The following is a 14,004-nucleotide window of genomic DNA, read 5'->3' on the forward strand; positions in this document are numbered from 1 at the left end:
TCACGTCAGAAATATCCCACCCATCATCATCACCCCTCACCTCCCCAAACATTATTTCATAAGTTTCACAAGTGCAATGCTCAGAAAATATTATTGTCCCGAAGGTTCAGCCATGTATTTTTATACATACGTTAATCTATCGCAAACATTTCCAATTCACCTTACATCACTTTTCCTCTTTTAAAAACATACGAAATCTGGCAGCAGGGCGTGTCCATCTTGTGCTATTCTTATCCATTGCTGTATCTGCCTAAGGTAAACTGCCCTGACGTCACTAAATCATATGCCCCGCCCATGACCCTCACATCACCAACCCTAGTGACATTCTACACCTTTTTCTGTGATGTTCCTCTTCAACGTATCCAAACGTGCCCATAATCACCTACGTGACGTGACGCAGAACCCGAAAATCAACACACATCGACTAACAACACAGCACGTCACAATTTGGAATATTAAACCGTTCTTAAAAAGAAAACAATAACATTGTACAATTTGTGAAGTACTTTTATTTCACAATAAACGCTCTGACAACATCCGACTATTCCCATATTAAATCAAATTGCAAATGTGTTTCTTCGCTCGTGATCCAAAATGTTAATCGTGAGGCACACGTTGTTCTTTTTCCGTACACAAAGTGTTTGTTTCAATAAAAGAACAGCTTGGGTTGCACAGTGAATTCCAGGGCTTCTGCATCAACTTGGGCCTACACCACCATAAAAGGATGTTATGTTACTCCTAATCGCTAGTACAGCGTACGGGCACATTGGCCCTAGGCGATCATCCCAAAAAATAGTCACTGTGATCCAGTCGTTGACAACTACGTGCAGCTGCCGATTGAAGAAGCCTTCAGTTGGCATCTGGAATCTATGACAATCGCAGAAAGGCAGGATGTAGCTATTTGGAAAACATAACAGAAAATGTGTATCAATACCCAAACTTTATTACAATATATCTATTGACTTTTTAATTCGGCATAGAGTTTAAACTAACGATTAGCACACACATCAAACAATCTCAACAAAGAGAAAACAACGTGGAAACTGATACAGAATTCCATATGTTCATACATGACATTTTATTGAAATATTAGCATTGAACCTGGGTGAACCTAGTGATAGTCTACATGCACCTAGAATCCTGCACTCCCCAAAACTACTTAAAAAAGACAACCACACAGAAAGATAGTACTTGCGTTACATTGCAATAAGAAACACAGAGCAAACTAATAGAATATAACCCAAAATTAATCTTCAGATAGTAATAAGTTAATGCTCGTTCCGGTATACAGTCGTCAAAATCAAACTTACATTATATTCACCATTTCCATTCTCTTGGCGTAAATCAGACCGTAACGCTGACTGCACTCGCACCAAAGATTCTTCATGAACTGAATTTACATGTTCCTTACACACTTTTGGAATGCAAAACCTTATCAAATGTTCATTATTACAAACCTCCTCTCACTGCATTCCTTACGGATATTCCCTTTCTCTCAAGGTCAAAAAACAATTGAACCTTATACTTTGTGTCCCATGCGTGGGCTTCCTTAGCTCGCAACCAAAAAATCAAAGCTGGTGACCTTCACTCAGAATCTAAATACATTCTCACTTTGCAACAACGTGGCTCAACACATCCATGAGAACTCGTATTCTCATACATGTGCAGGGCATCTCTTTCCATCAGACACTGCAAGTGGCTGCCTCAGATGCCAGACTCTAACGGACGGCAGTCTGACTCCATTATAATTTTAAATACATTTTAAAACAGACACATTAGTCCTTCACCTGTACTTTATGCACATTATATTGTAGAACACCTCCAAGTGTACCGTATGACTTTCTTGACAAAAAAACACCACTTTTTTGCTTCTTGCTGCCATATCCCATCCCATCCTCATCAACCCTCACCTCCCCAGACAGTATTTGATAAGTTTAACAAGTGCAATGTTGCGTTTTTTAATATGTTTTTGCGGCAATGTCCGCGGACACCAAAACACGGATCCAAGATGGCGGGTGCATCGGAACAATCTGACGCACTTCACGCTCTTCACCATCCAATCAGCGAATGTGTCACATGTCCGCGGACATGACACGATCGATTAGCCAATCGATATCTTGCCCGCGAAGCGAACAGGGAAGTGTGTCCGTGGAGCGGACATAGATATCACTAATTTATTTAGACCTACTTTTTTATCGTTTTTTAAAAAACTCCTGGACGGATTTTCACCAAATTTACAAAAGCACGCGTTCGGGACCAAGCCGCTGCTCGTGCTGCAAATGTGGTGAAAATCCGTCCAGCGGTTTGAGCTGTAGGCGTGCGCAAAGTTTTTCCCCATTCAGTCTATGGGAAAAAATCCATTTTGGGACCCCCCCTATAACTTTTCCCCCCCTGGATCAAACCTCACCAAACTTTGCATGAAAATTCAGAGTGCACCATATACTTTTATTTGCAAAGTTTGGTGTGCATCCGTCCAGGGGGAGCGAAGTTATAAGCCGCCCAAAAAGTGCTCTTCCTATGGGATTAGCAATTTAACCTTAACCATAACTAATATATATATATATATATATATATATATATATATATATATATATATATATAATATATATATATATATATTTATATTTATAATTAAAATGCCTGTTCCATTCTCACATCTAGTTTTTCAGTTCTGTTATATGATATTCATGATGGAGAAAACATGGCCCTGGCATTAGTGCTCATCCAATCCCGTTCCTTGCTCATTGCTTGGAAATTAAGGACATCAGATCTAGACAGGTTGTGTACCTTGGATTTTCTAAACTGTCATGCTTGCCTTGGACTGGCTCCTCAATAGCTCAATATCACTTTAAAGATGCATTTGGGACAGGAAGTGCATGTAGCCCACCACCGTGGCATTATTAACAGCATTGATAATGTTTTAAGCGCCCCGAAAAAGAGGAATCCTGAGAGTTACCAATTTTGATGGCTTTATCTTAATGAGGCAGCCAGATTATACCTAGTTCTTCTCTGAGGCATTAAATCTGTGTCTCCTTGGGGAACCTGGCGCAGACTGCTATAAATAGCCTTCTTTCTTGCACACCCACACCAAACCCCATCTCCATATGGAATAGCACGGCAAATCCTTTTGTTCCCAGGCATTTATCAATGGAACACAAGAATAACTTTCAAAACAATCATTAAAACCTTGCATCCCCACCATTTACTGGGAGGCCCCATTTATTACAGTGTTTTGTGATTTCTCTCTGTGTCATGTTAAAGAAGGTCCAAGTATCTAAATTAATTTATGTCCGCTATGTCCTGAATCCCCATCTTCTCTTTTTTAGCATTGAAACACATCATGTTGGTTTTAGCGATATTAGTATCAATGGCGTTACGTCTTGAAAAATTAACCACATCGGTAATCAATCATTGCAGGACAACCGTCGGGACATCCAGTAATAATAAATCATCAGCATAGGCCAACTAATTTAGGAGGGAACGTTCAAACATGCTCCAAATACTCACCAAAGTCTGCCATGTATTAATTAAATAAAAATGGGGCGAGAGAACACCCTTGTTTAAACCCGCACCTAGTGTTCAATTTCCTAGTCATGATTTGTCTTGAATCTAAATGAATTGGGGTGTTCCGTGGAGAAGCATTATCATTTTATGTAGGCAAGAGTCATTCCCCCATTTCCTCAACTTCGTCCATAGCTGATCGCGATCCGTTCTGTCAAAGGTGGCAGAATAATAAAGGTATGCCGCATAGAGATGCAGAGATGCTTCCTTCAATGCATGCTTCCCTAAAAATCTCAGGGTCAAGCAATATGTGTGGCAGGCATACCTGACTGAAACTCAGTTTGATAGCTGGAGAGTATTCCTTTATCATATGCCCATGCAGTTAGATCCGAGAGCCGCATTGTTGCAAAAATCTTACTAGAGATGTCAACAAAAATAGGAGCTTGTCATTTTTAGGATCGTCTTTAGGTACTTTTTTAATAAATTGGGACACCAATACTCTCCCACAAAGAGTAGGGAACAGTGCTCTATTTTTGAAAATTGTGTTAAACAGAACGAATACATTCTGAGCCCAAAATGAAGATTGTGTTTTGAAAACAATGTTCTTCGGGTCATCAGGTCCAAGGGGTCGAGAGGCTTTTCATGAGATGATATGTTAAAGCAACAGAAAAGGTTAAAAGTAACAAAACAAAACAATTCCCTTGAAGGATATCACAGGGCATTCTGACGCGAGCATTGTGACTGCCGGGGTGGGAATTGTCTCTCTGTCATTGAACAACACTAAGGGGGGGTGGCGCATAGAACCTGGAAAGCACACCAAACAATAAAGGGTTTTTGGTTGTTTCAATTCCTCTTCTTTGAGCTAGCACCTATTTAAATCACCCCCTCCATTCCCAATATGTTAAGGTGACTATTCTACTGAAAACGACCTCCCTTTTCAGATGAACCCACAAAGGGTTTTTTACTGCACCCACCAATCCCACTCCTGGCAGATCTTCCCAAATGTCATCTCTGCAACGCTGCTCATAAATTATAGCAATACACTGAGACATGGGAAAGTCGAGAATACTAGTATTTTGCAACGTAGAAAAAGGTGTTGTTAACAGCGCCATTGGACACACATTGAATCTGTCCTTAGCAAGGATTTCATGAGAGATTGCTGTAATTACATATCTACACCACGGGCAATGTAATCCATACCCATGCAGACAAGTTACTGCAAGGTTTTATTCCACGATTAACAGAAGGTTTTCAAATTAATAGATATGAGCCAAGCCAACGTGGCCATGTTTTCTCAACAGGTTCACGCGATTGGTTTTGCTCAAAAGACATATACGAACATGAGTGCTTCTCTTCAGCGCACCCAAACATCTGTGCCGCGCACCTGGCTACCTGGGGATTCAAGCCATTCATTTGCTTAGAAATGACAAGAAATAATATACTGCTAAACTATGTGTAAGCAGATCTATTATTACACCACCCAGTAATGAAGAGAAAACCCAAGGGACATGTAAAGGTATTGGAAGAAGGGTCTGTGATGTGGCATTACAATCCTGGCTTACAGACTCATTAGGAGTATGGTGGTAACAGTGAACACGTGCTATTTTAAATAAAATACCTCTGGTTTTTAAAATACTATCTAATTCAGTGCCGGCGTGGCGGGCGGCATTTGTGGCATGGTGTAGATAGAAAGTACTGCACTGGGAAACATTCTTTAACCTATGTTGTTCTTGTCCATATAACTCATGATAAAAATTTCCCAGCCAATCCCAATATTATAATTAAGTCGTATTTTTTAAAAAAATGGAGGAATTTCAAATAACACTTTAAGCGTGAAGCAAACCACACTTTGATCCTTCAAACCAGATTATCCCCCGTTTATGTATTGAGATAGTGTTAAGACCTCGGCTCACCCAATGGACTGACATTTAACATTCTTAGATAGAATATTACTTTCAATAGCACTTGTGATACAATATTTTCGGGTCTTTTTCATTTTTCTGTCTACATACACTTGAACTGTGATCTTACGCAGGAGCCTCAGGGCCCACCTACCGTGGCAATCTGCCTTCCTTGCTGCTGGTCATTAGGGTTACCCCTTTGGTGAAGTAAAACAACGTTGCAATCACAGTGACCAGAAACCCGGGAGGACACTTCTATATCAAGTTTTTTATATAAGCTCTTTTCTCATAGGATCCCTGCCTTACTACAAAAGTAACCACATTCAAATATGCACAGTAAACCACAGACTGCTTGACTAACATAGCCAATAGTTTATTTACAATACAGATATATGAGATAAAGATATAATGGAAGCAAAGTGCACAAAACCTTTACAAGCCTAAATGTGACAAACTGTGACTAGATACCCTGGTATTGTAGAATCCCTCTTGTACACCTGAGGGGTCTGAGACACTGATGCTCGTGGGTGAACCCCATTTGTACGGACCTCAGGGGCATTTCATTTACATATTTGCCAAGCCTTCCCCTCACTTGAACCCATACGTGCCAGAGATCCATGCAGATGTATGTGGGGGCCTGCCTTACCCCTAACCACGATCAAATTATAGCTTTCATTAATAGGAATCACACAAATGGAAGTAGTGGGCAACCTGTAGCCTTTCTAGGGGTCAGAATAAGAGACAGCGCTGAGTTACTCTTTACCCTTCCACAATCAAATCATTGAGATGGGATCAATAACCACAGGGTTTCCTTTCCGATAGTTTAGCCAACCTGGCTGGAATTCCTGGATTGCAATCAACCTTTGCCAAGAAGCGTGTAACTTAAAACCTCCATTCTTGAATCTCTATGTACCCTGAGCTGAAAAAATTAGCGGGACAACAGATTGCCACCAGCAAACCTAAAAGGGGTAATCACCCTACGGTATGCACAGCTCAAGAGTAGAAAAGCATGCACCATGTATGTTATGTTGATTGTTTTCATAATGCTTTTCACAAGCTGATTACTTCCATTGTGCTTTGCATCACTGACAGGCTGTTTCAAAGCACTGAGGTGTGTTTACTGATTGTGCCAAGTAAGCACATTGGGGCACTGGCCCCATTGAAAAGGCAATAATTGGTATAATGCCAATGGTTAAAATGTGGGGATCATTTTACCAGGGGTGTCATTTTGGGATTGCCAGGGGTAGCAGCTGCTGCACCTGGCTCCCCCTCTGCGACCCATTGACCTGTCCTTCCGACGTCTGGAAAACTGGACAAAGAGGCAGTGCCAAGAACATATATCTGTGTTGCACCTGAAAAAGCAGCTGAATATGCCACAGCTTTTTTCTCCTGCGTTCTAGCTCTCGTTAGCTGGAGAAATAACAGGGATGTGGGAAAAACCATGAAGCCGCCATCACTAACAGGTTGGCAGTCCATTAGTGAAAAATGCCTGAATGGTTGGGTCCAGAGGCGCGGCTGTCTGTGCAGTTCATACTCAGTACTGTAGCAACAGGAAGGGTATGGGGGATTGGTCTAGCAAGCTGGGAATGGGTAAGGGCAGCCTGTAGTACTAAGTGACAGCACAGCATGAGTGCACATTTCATCAGTGTTTCTCGTTGTCTGCTTTGCACATCCAGTGAGCCACTGGGCCTGTGATGAGAGGGGTGCGACCCAGTGGCTTCTGCCACCAATTCTACCTGGGCATTGTGTGGCCTGACCCAGATCTTCCAGACCAGAATCACAGGCACACTGTAGAAAGATGCATGGTGAGATAATAAATGTCCATGAAGTTGCCCTCCGCCTTTGAAGTAAACCATCCGTTGCTTTCTCAAGCAAAAAATATATATTTGGAAGGATTGCTCAGGGGTAACGCACTTGCTTTGGGACAAAGAGGATGCAATGCAAGATGGGTTCAGTTCCTGTTCCAGTGCTTAGAAGTTGGAGGAGGCTGGCATTAAGGAAGATATAAAGGACCAAAGAAAATTATAAAATTGGCCTTCCTGCTGTTTACATTTTCAAATTAGAAAAAAACTGCAATTACTGTGACCTGCAACACATCCATACCCTCTATCTCCCATCTAACAAAAAACTGGGGGTTACTTACCAAATAAGTAAAACAGAAAGTTGATGGCTTGAAGTTTTCAAATCATTCATAACCACTGGCACGGCTCTGGGCAACCCTCCAGACCCTCATTTTTCTGGTTGAACTTGTGTTGGTCAGTTGCTGTTTCCAGTCTGTGGCCAGACACTTGGCAGGCACTGGATTTCTGAGCTTTGTTGTTTAGGCCTCTTGGAGATGCGCTGTCTGTTTACAGTTAAGCCCGAGTGATGTACAATAGTCCAGGTTGTTGTGTTGGACGTCTGCTAGCATTCACAGTAAATTGGTAATATGGGCCTAAATTCACTGATATTAACACTACATATGGTGATCCATTCTTGTATGAAATGTATAACATGTTACAGTGATATCATAACCATATTTATCTTAGTGTACTGATGAACAATGCAATGTGATGCCACTTTCTGTTTTGTCAAGGGGTGAAAGGCTGTGTGCCATCACTTCCTGTGATGTCACTTGGTCGGTGTCAAATGACATAACTTCCTGTGATGTCATAAGAGGCCAAGGGCTGTGTGATATCACTTCTGCTAACCCTGGAATTTTGGTCAACTGACGTCCCTGCATTTTACCTATGTTTTCACTTACATGCAAACAGATATGTCGCCCCTGTGCAATTTCGGCTATTTCACTCAACAAAGGACAAAAAAGGAGTACAAAGCAGGAAGAATAACCCTTTTTTAATTATTTTTATTGATTATCATTAAAAGGGAATAGCAACACAATAAGCTATGGTAGCATACCCTAAAGGAATGTTCATTTTCAGTGGTTGGTGTATTAGGCACTAGTTGCTGAGTATGACTACAATCAGGCACATATAGCTTCATGGTGAGGTGTTGGCTATTTTTGTTACGGTTTTATTCAATTTATTATGTAGCGGGGTTCCATCACCTGGTTGCACCCACAGTTGAAGACCCTTTGTTTCTTTTGTACATGCTTCCAAATGTTTTATTGGTGCCTTGTGCTTCATTTAACTGGTTGTACAACCTAAACTGTTAGTAAATATAGTTATTTTAGTAAATATTGTCTGTGTTTGGATACTACTTTATGCAGTTTGCTGTACATTGATTTGAAAATGTGTATTTGTTCTCAGATCCTATTCCCCCTGGTGAAGACAGGTGTTTTAGAATTCTTTTATTAACGTTGAAACCGGTCGGTGCTTTCTTTTGGTGTAGCAGGAAGTCAACATTGGCAAGATTGAACCTTTTCAGTCTTCTCCTGTCTACATTTCAAATCATACATTTTTCAAAGTATCTTTCTTTGGCTTTGTTGTTGTTTTATTCACAATGTTCCTCTATGTTGTAGTGGTTTTTGTACACAGTTCTATTGAATGTATAGCTCAACTGTGTACATGGATGGATGTGTTGTATGGGTTGAATGAATTGAATTCTTGAATGAATAATTGCATTGTGCTATTGTTTGTATCTTTCATGACATTTTTGAAATTTAAATAAAAACAACTGATTTTCACCAATCAGTTTATAATTTAAATGTACTGTTAATTCGTTGTTTCAGAATTCACGTTTTCAGGTATTCCAAGTAACATTCCGGAGAAACAAGAATATCACTTCAAATTAAGAGAAAAAAGTTGTCAATGCAAAATATCGCGTTGCATGCACCCGCGATTACAGTTAAAAAGTGACTAACCTAAAATAGAGTGAAATAACGAATCCCAGCTGCAATATCACCTGTTATATCTCTTATACTGATGTATTCCTTACAAATGCCTCCAGTGGCCAACACGGCATTATGCACAACCCAAATAGCAGACAAAATATGGTTTATTCCTTGTCAAGTATCAGGCTTCTCGATCTAATACAGCTTAAAAGGATCCCAAATGACTTGACGTCTAGAAACTGGAGCAAAAAGTCAGCAAAACATCTCGTCCTGCTCATAGCAAAAGACAAAGCCTATCAACCAATGAGTTTCTGTGCATGGTGCACCACACACCCAGCTTTTGGCAACACATCGCCATGCTTGCAAAGGGTAAGTTTACCCAATCTATCTGGCCTGGGTTAGATGTCCAGAATATACCAGAAGAGCCAATAATGAAAGGGCAAGAATCAAGATCATGGACTTTCTTGCCAGAGTGTTAGATACTTCAGCTCAAAAGTTTGCTATTGCCCGCACATTCCGAAGCAGGGTGTACAAAATCGGCTCCCCGCATTCCACACCTGGAGCAAACACCCAGAAAGTCTGCACTGCAGGTACAGAGTGTAGAAACACTGATGGATAAACTTACAGTGCAGTAGTTTAAAGAAATTAACTTTGTATGAAGGCAAATGTACCCAAGAGGATGGTTCTCTTTTAGGCGTTGTTAAAAGTTTTTGTATTAAACTAATTAAGCAATAAAAAATAAAATATACCCATTGATGAACAGAAATTGAGAAACGAAAAGACACCTCCCATTTGTTTTTGGATGTAACACAGGAACATTAGTAGAGTTTTGAAGCCACGCTCCGAGCTTCTAATGCACGCATCAGCAAGAAGGCAGCAGGGGAATTATGTTATTTATTTCATTTGAACTTGTGTTCAACGCTGCCCCTAATCAGAGGGTCTCGGAGCACCTTACAAGGTAGGCATCATGGTGCTACCAGGCACACCCCTTTAAGTGTCTCTTAAAATGTCACACACACACACAAATATGGAATGCTCCACATGAATACATTGAAAAAATGACAACGTCACACAAACAAGAAATGCATGTGAATGTGAACCAGAACGTCCCCCCCCCCCCTCTTGTGTTCGGGTTAGCCAGGGCGCTCGTTTTGCATTTTCTAGTGGTACTGTCAGAGAATTAATGTGATTTGTCAATGCAGGCCCCTGGGCCGCCCTCGGCGAATACGTTTCAATCCTTCCTCCTATACTGTCTTCCGCCGAAGAATGTTGCTATCTGTAGCCCCATCATCTTTCCCCCCTCGAGGCTTCGGTATCGAATGCAGAGGCTTGAGAGCCGAGCTTGTCGGCGTATGAAAGGCAGGGCCTGCACATCTCCGGGGCCCGCCCTGTCAGAACAGGACCCACAGCGCACGGCGCTCCGCATGGCGCGAAATCGATCCCCGATGTCTGTCACACAAGTATGAGGGCCCGCGCGGCGCGAGGCTAGGGTTACAGGGCGCAGGTGCGTGGCTGAGATCACGGCTCGCTGATGGCAGCCAGGCAGGCCTAGGTGAGGAAGGCCGATTCCCTTTCACGGCCGAAGACAGACGTTTGTCATTGGCGAGGGAGAATGGTTGGGATGCCTGGAATTCCTCGGCAGTCAACGTCGTGAAAGGGCGCGAGAGGTGGAAGGGTTTGGAATGGGGAGGGGGTGGGGGCTGTGGGGGAGTCTCCTTAGGTTGTTAGTAATGAACTTAATGCAGGTGCAATATTTCTGCAGACAAAGGGGGGTTTGTTTCTCATTCGCTGCTGAAGGAAAGTAAGCGCGGGCGTTATCAGCGTGGTGTAGATTAAAAATGTTGATTCCCTTCCTTGGCATATAGTGCTCTTACATTTCTAAGTGCAAATGGAAGAGAAGGATTAGCTTCCTGCAGACATCGAATGGCTTTTGTTCAGTTACAAATGCAGCAAAGATACATTAGCCCGGATCAGTTTTATTATTTAATTATAACCTTGTGCAGTTTTTAGAAATTGAATACACTGACAGTTCATGTTCAGAAATGGCATATAGCTGCATGAAATACCGTATTCATTGTGCTGCGTTGAGTACAGCACAGACTTAGATGTGAAGCAATGGAGCACTGTTCAAGGAGTTGGTATTACAAATATGATTGTGTTGTTATATAGCGCCTCATGCCAAACTCCGTCAGCTTCTAAGCAAAGTAACAACATCTGTTGTCAGTGGTGCAACACAATTGCTCTGCCCGGGCTTCAGCCCCCTTAACCCCAGAATTTCGGGCAATGTTGACTCGAGCTGGCTGACCTACAGAGCCGTGGCCAGACAGAACAGGACGGAGATGTTAAAGGGCACCTGGGCTTTGCTGTTAACAAAGGGCCAGCAATTATTAAAGAAATGCATTTCACTGTTAGCACCTGAATTCATATGCATACATTTTTAAGCAATTGAAATTGTGATGGGGGTTTAGCACTTCCAAGCCAGAGGTATGATTAGAAGGATAGCGAGCGGACAGGAGAACCTTCATTCTCACAGCAGTCCTTAAGTGGGTGCTTTCAGACTTAAATGAGAGAGTTAACTGCTTGTAACATTGAAGCTGAACTAGAATAGTCTCATTAGAATGCGTTAAGAAGTTTGATGCCCCTATGCAAATACCTTTGCCCCACCAACCGCCTCTGAAGTTACCGCCTCTCCCAACATTTGAAGGGTTATAACACCCTCCCAGAAACTTAGGTTTTGTTGCACCTATGGTTATTGTAATACTATTTCTGATAGTACCTGATTTTTGTATTTGGAAGGATGAATGGCTAAGTCGGTCCTGCTGTGTGCTGGCATCTCGAGGGAGGGGCAGTTGGCACTGGCCATCCTTTCCCAATGTCTGCTCCCTGCCCCCCCCTCACACCCCTGAAGTTGATGGGTACTTGCAGCACAAGACTGTAAGAAGCGCCAAATTGTGATGAGTTCCTTTCTTATACCCTCTAGGAAGCTGAAATGTGTGCACATAGCAGTTAATGTGGGCTGTACTATGACATTTCTACCCTATGGCTGTGGCTGATGTACTATATTCACCAGCAGGGGTCTGCAACTTTTGACTCTCCAGATGTTTTGGACTACACTTCCCATCAGGCCTAGCCAGCATAGTCAATAGTAAGGGATCAGAAAGATGTGGTCTAGAACGTCTTGGGAGCCACAAACTTGCAGACCCTGTGCTAGGATGAAGCTTTGGAATGGGGTTTGTGCATATAGAGCAGGGTTGTCCAACATACGGCCCGCGGGCCACAATGCGGCCCTCCAAGCCATTTTATGTGGCCCCCAAGCACAGACAGAGCAAATCCCCAAACCCCTTCTCTGTGCTGGGCAAAAGAAAGAAAAAATGTGCACGCGCACAAACTGCAACTTCCTCTGGTGACCCCATGCAAGGGGTCACCAGAGGAAGTTATAGTCCTTAGCCACGACCCAGTTAATTTATTGATTTATGGAATGTTTGTCGGATACGTGGACCCGGCTTATTTATTTATTCATGCAATGTTTATCGGAAACCAGCTGAGGACTGTAACTTCCTCTAGTGAGCCATTGTCGAGCCCTCTTGGCCTCGGCCTGTTGAAGGATCTGACCGCATTTCGGAGCGTGCGTGAAGGGCTTAGGGCACGATGCCCTGCTTCCAAAGGCCTTGGCCATGGCGGGTGGCTCTCTTTGTCGCCAGGTTTGCTCTGTGCCCACATGCATTGATTTCTGCTTCTCCACCAGCAGGCACCCAGGACGACACTGACTTTGCCAGATAAGGAACAAGACTGCAAGCAAGCGCAGCCACACAGGGCCCTGCTGGCCACTGACCCTGGGCAAAAGGGTGGAGAGGAGGAGAAGAAGAGAAGCAGAAGAAGAAGAAGAGAAGAAAACGAAAGGGGGGGGAGAAGAAAAAACACAAAAGCGAAGACCAGCATCAGAAGACCGTCCCTCCCTTTTTGGCCCCGTCCGATGGGCAGGCTGCTGCCAGCACCAGATGCAAATCTTGCTGGAAACAGAGCATTGTGGGAAAGACCTTCCGCAAGATGTTACCCTGTGTCTCCAGTGCCACACACGAGGGGCAAGCTGTGCTGTTCCTGAACCAACTCATACTTACCTGGCAGGGGAGACACCATGATCACTGAGTGGTCTCGTTCACCCAAGAGGGAGCGGTGCCTCCTCCTGCCAGGGGGTGATCAATGAACTTTATGGCGGGGCCATAAGCAATGCAAGGTGTCACGGGTGAAAGACCCCGGCCCTCTGCTGAGCTTTTAAACCCCTATTGAAACCCTGTGGGGGCCGCGAGCGAGGCGGGGGCGAAAGTGAAAGCCCAGGCGAAAAGCGAAGGCAACACCTGCCCTGGTACAATCAGGTGGAGCTGGGCTTAGTAACCTGGGCTGAACTGGAACCCTCTCACCTTTCTTAAAAGCCCCTCACAGGAAAAAAATGTAACTGGGGAAGTTGGAATCAGACGTGGGGAGGAAAAAAAAAAAGGTGGTTCTACCAGGGTGAGGCTCATCCATTGCACTCCGGATGTGCTGACCCCTGCGTTGTCCCCAAATTCAGGATACTCGACTGCATTGTTTCTGGTAGTGGGGGGACTGTGTTCGTGCTTTCCCCTGATTTATTGGTGAAAGAAAGAAAAGGTAAAGTGTGCACTAGGCCTGCTAGGTTGGTTGCACACAGAGCCCCCAATTTTGTGGCAGAATTTATTTTGCTGCAGTCAAGAGGGCCAGCTCTGAGCAGCTTGGGCACCCACAGGCCTCATTTATTGGTGAAAGAAAGAAAAAGTAAAGTGCACAAGTAGGTTGGTTGCACACAGAGCCCCT

The 14,004-nt window shown here is 43.3% G+C and overlaps 1 pseudogene; it reads left to right on the top strand.

Moving 5' to 3' along the window:
* The first annotated feature begins 13,619 nt into the window (after positions 1-13,619).
* Positions 13,620-13,797, top strand: LOC138528967 (U1 spliceosomal RNA; annotated as a pseudogene).
* Positions 13,798-14,004: the final 207 nt, after the last annotated feature.

Source organism: Ambystoma mexicanum, chromosome 7q, assembly GCF_040938575.1.
Source record: "Ambystoma mexicanum isolate Mex_15411 chromosome 7q, UKY_AmexF1_1, whole genome shotgun sequence".
In the NCBI taxonomy this organism is placed as follows: domain Eukaryota; kingdom Metazoa; phylum Chordata; class Amphibia; order Caudata; family Ambystomatidae; genus Ambystoma; species Ambystoma mexicanum.